Genomic DNA, 5,154 nt, shown 5'->3' on the forward strand with positions numbered 1-5,154 from the left:
ACGCGGAGAAGGAACTGGAAAAGCAAACACTGCCTCCGCAGCAGAGCCCCTGTGTGGGCGGCTGCAATGGCAACACCGCAGGCCGACCCAGGGCTCTGCAAGGGGCCAAGGGGGGAGGAAAACTAGGGCAAAGGGAGAAGGAAGGAAGGGTGGGGAGGAGAAAGACAAGAGCGAATGGGAAGAAAGCAGACACCTCTAGGTAAGTCATGGCGCAGGCACCACCCTCCCCATGGCCTTCCTGAAGACCCAACGCCCGTCACATCATACAAGGACTTCTGTGTAGCTGTGTTCAGCGCTAAGACCCCCACCCCGAAATCCCTAGGAGTCACCCATTGGAGACCACCTGAGAGCTCCTCACCGTCTGTGACATTGCTCTGCCCCTGCACGCAGGCCTCCCCACCGCACCTGTTGGTCTCGCTGCAGTCCCGGCTCAGAGCCCTTGGCCCTGCGGTCCTCCCAACCTGGAATGGCCTCCCCACTGAGCCATAACAACCTTTCCGGGGCTGCTCCTTCCACTGCATTGTGGCACTGTGACTGAGCCTCGGTTGGGCGTTCACTTCCTGCTGCTTCGGGTCTCTCCTCCCTTGGTACATGCTTCTCCTCTTCCCCCAGCTTCTCCTCTTCCCTTCTGCCCTCCTACCTGACACTCCACTGGCCTGTCCTATCAGAGCTGAGCAAAAGCTGCTACGTTCTGCTCTTTGTACATAACAAAATGAAGATGGTACTTGTTGGCTTGGGATACAACTTGTTTTCAATGCCACTGAAGGTATTTCCCAGAGGAGGCTAGGAGGGGCACGGGACACGGTAGTGAACACACTGCGTGGGACACTGTGTCCCATAGTGGAGAGTCTGGCTTTGAGTCCCAGTTCTGCTTCCACTCAGGCTTCCTGCTAACGCAGCCCAGGGCTCCAGAGCGTGGGTTCCTGCAACCCATATGGGAGTCAGCAGTTGAACTCCAGTCTCTGTCTCCCACTTGGACCAGCCTGGCCCTTGGTGTCCCTTGGAGAGCAAATCTGCAAACCAAGGATCTCTTTCTCATTTTTTCCTCTCTATCAATCTTTCCTCTCAAATCAATCTTCATTTCTTTCTTCCTTTCTTTTTCTTTTTTAAAGATTTATTTTATTTCTATTGCAAAGTCAGATATACGGAGAGGAAGAGAGACACAGGGGAAGATCTTCCATCTGATGATTCACTCCCCAAGTGACCACAACGGCTGGAGCTGAGCCAATCCAAAGCCAGGAGCCCAGAGCCTCTTCCAGGTCTCCCACACAAGTGCAGGGTCCCAAGGCTTTGGGCTGTCCTCCACTGCTTTCCCAGGCCACAAGCAAGGAGCTGGATGGGAAGCGGGGCTGCCGGGACTAGAACCGATGCCCATAAGGGATCCTGGCACATTCAACGGAAGGACTTTAGCTTCTAGGCCACCGCACCGGGCCCTCTTCCTTTGTTTTTCTTTTTTCCTCCTTCCTTGCTCTTTTTTTTTTCTTCCTTCCTCTTTTTCTTCTTTTTCTCTCTTTGTCTTTCTTTCTTGCTTGCTTGCTTTCTTCTTTTTCCTCTTTTCTGTTTTTCTGCCACCATTGTTGCACAGCCAGTTAAGGCACTCCTTGCATCCCGTATGGGCACCAGGTCAAATCCCTGCTAATGCACTTAGAAAGCAGTGGAAGATAACCCAAATGCTTGTGCCCTTGCGCCTGCATGGGTGACCCAGAAAACATTCCTGGCTTCTGCCTTTGTGTGGGCTTCACCTCCTTTGCCACCATTTGAGGAGCAAACAAGTGGATGGAAGACCGCCTTGTCTCTGGCACGTTCTCTTGCACTCATTCTGCCTTTCAGATAAATAGGTAAATAAAATATTTTAAAACATTGTCTTAAAAAATTTCGGGCCTGGTATGGCAACCTACCAGTTAAAGTCCTTGCCTTGAACATGCCAGGATCTCATAAGAGCGCCAGTTCTAATCCCAACAGCCCCGCTTCCCATCCAGCTCCCTGCTGGTGGCCTGGGAAAGCAGTGTAGGATCACCCAGAACCTTGTGGCCCTGCACTTGCATGGAGATCCAGAAAAGGCTCCTGGCTTCAGATCGGCACAACTCCAGTCGTTGCAGCCTCTTGGGGAGCGAACCAGTGGACAAAAGATCTTGCTCTCTGTCTCTCCTCCTCTCTGACTTTCCAATAAATTAACAGCCTTGCAGAGACATGGCTCACAGACCACCAGTTCGCAGCTAAAATGCGCAATCACACAGTTAAGGTATAAAAGTATAAATTTAGAGGGAGTGGCACATGCTGTAGTGGAGGGGGACTGCAACCCGGATACAACACACTTAGGATCCAGCTTCCTGCTCAAGGTCCCTGGGAGCAGCGAGTGCTGGTCCAAGTGCTTCGGTTCCTGCCGCTTTCCCAGGCCATTAGCAGGGAGCTGGATTGGAAGTAGAGCAGCTGGGACTCAAACCAGTGCCCAGAGGGGATATCAATGCCAAAGACAGAAGCTTAGCTTGCTGCGTCACAGCCCAGTTCCAGTAGTTCTTCTTTTTTTTTTTTTTCAAAAGGCGTTACTGCGCACCAGTTCATTTTATCCTCGCAACAGTCCTGGAAAATGGAAAAAACATTATCATCCCTCACTTTGAACTGTAAGGAAGCTAAGGCCGCAAGCAGATAACGGGCTTGTTTTATCTCCTGCAGGAGTTAACTGAAGTTTCATGTTTCTTTTCAAGATTCCTCGGACAGCGAGTGACAGGCTTTGGCACAGCAGTGAAAAATGCCACTTGGAACATCCGCAGTGTCAGATACACTTTTTTTTTTTAAATTGTTATTGTTGTTTTTTGGATACAATTTAGTTGGTGCTGGGTTCTCCCTCCCCCCTTGCCCAAGTTCCCTCCCCTCTCCCTCTGTTCTCCCCTCCAGTTTCACAATGTGTGTCTTTTGTTAATTTTTCCAAGGTCAGTTGCACTTTAAAAAAATATATTTATTTTGTTTTATTTGAAAGGCACAGTTTCAGAGAGACAGGGAGAGACAGAGGCACAGACAGGCTTTTCCATCTGCTGATTCACTCTTTAAATAGCCATACTGGGCAGGGCTGGGACAGACCCAAACCAAGGGCTGCTTCTGGCTCTTCCTTATGGGTACAGGGGCCCAAGGAACTGGATCGTCTTCTTCTGCTTCTCCTAGGCACATTTAGCAGGGAGCTGGATCAGAAATGGACCAGCCAGGACTCAAAGCAGTGCCCATATGGGACGCCACAGACCACAGTAATACCCACAATGCTCCTGCACTCCCCAGCTCCATTTTTTATCTGTATTCTGCTGATGTACACCTGGAAGGCAGGAAGTAAAGTGGCTTCCTACCACCCGTGTGGGAGATTTAGGTTGAGATTTGGGCTCCTAACTTCAGCTTGGCTAGCTAACTAGCTATTGTAAGAGTGAACCAGTGGATGGTTCTCTCTCTCTCTCCATCTTTTTTGCTTTTCAAAAATTTTGAAAATTTTGACGAAAAAAATTTTGAAGCTTAAAAAAGATTCACTAAGCAGCCTTGAAAGCCCATGGAAGGGTAAACCCACTTGAACCCAGGGGAGGTAGAGGTATTCAGAGTGCCCCTCCCATATACAGTCAACATCCAGCACAGGTGGCCTGGGTGGGACAAGGCCAGTGTGAGCTGGAAGAGGAAGTCCTAAGTGTCAGCGTTATCTGATGACATGGGCCTGCACTGTGACCCAGGGCATCCCGCTCAGAGCTTGTCAGAACTTGAGAGTCAGGCATGGTTAGCCAATCCCTGCTGGCTATTGGCTAGGAGGGTCCCCACTGGTTAGCCAATCCCTGCTGGCTATTGGTTGGGAGGGTCCCCACTGGTTAGCCAATCCCTGCTGGCTATTGGTTGGGAGGGTCCCCACTGGTGAGCCAATCCCTGCTGGCTATTGGTTGGGAGGGTCCCCACACACATCGGAGCTCGGAGCAGCACAGAGGAATCCCTACCTGCCCCAGCTATAGGAACTGCTTCCTGCAGGCTGCCCGCTCAGCAGTTGTGTGAGGAGGGCAACCCAGTCCCAGCTGACTCTCCACAGTACTAACAGTTCTTCCTGGACCTTATCAACCCAGACACACACCAGGCAAGCAACAAAAATGCAACTTTTTTTTTTTCTCACACAGGAAGAAGCCAGAGTAGGAAGGGAGACTCTGTGTCTCATACAGGTTCCAGACCCAGACAGGAGCTCAGAGGAGGAAGGTCAGCTCATCTGATCCTTACCGCTGCTACGAGGCTGGGCACTGCCTCTGCCAGGCAGGCACAGGAAGGAGGAAGAGCCCTGGGATCTGCTCAGGCCTGAGGCCCTTCTGACCTGCTACAGATCATATGCCACTACCTTCCCCCGATGACTGCTTGGATAGGCAGAAGGGGAGGAGGGAAAGCAAGAGACAGAGAAAGATCCCTTCCGCCGGTTCACTCCGTAAATGCACTTAGCCAGGACTGCACCGAGACCAAATCCAGGAACAGTTGGAGAGAGATTTACCTTCGCCATTTCTCTCCCAAAGGCCCGCAAGAGCCAGACCTGGGTCAGGCCAAAACCAGAATCCTGGAATGAACTGAACCCAGGTCTGCCACATGGGTGGCAGGACCCAGAAGCACCACAAGCATCTGATACAGAGTACGAAGTGCTGACTTAGCTGTTGTACCAAATGCCTACCTGTACCCGCCTACCTGACAAGCTTTTTGAAACTTCGGGGGCAGACCTCGTGACACAGCTGGTGGGATACCTGCCTCTCATGATGGAGTGCTGGGATCCCATCCCAGTCGCTCCGCTTTGGATGCAGTTTCCAGCTAACACACCTGGGAGTGCAGTGGGCAATGGCCCAAGTGCTGGGCTCCCTGCCACCCATGTGCAAAACCCAGATCCTGGCTCCAGCTTGACCCAAGCCCTGTTGTATTTGAGGAATGAACCAACAGATGGAAAAATCTCTCTTGGCACTCTCTTTTTCAAATAAATTTTAAAGTGAGTACACAAATAATTTTTGAAAAATTTTAAACATTGTTTTATTTGAAAGCCAGTTACACACAGGGAGAAGGAAATACAGAGCTCCTCCATCCGCTGCTTCTCCTCAAATGGCCACAACTGCTAGAGCTGAGCTGATTCCAAACCGGGAGATTCTTCTGGATCTCCCACATGGGTCTCCA

Source organism: Ochotona curzoniae, unplaced genomic scaffold, assembly GCF_017591425.1.
Source record: "Ochotona curzoniae isolate NIBS_2020 unplaced genomic scaffold, NIBS_Ocur_1.0 contig_2688, whole genome shotgun sequence".
NCBI lineage: Eukaryota > Metazoa > Chordata > Mammalia > Lagomorpha > Ochotonidae > Ochotona > Ochotona curzoniae.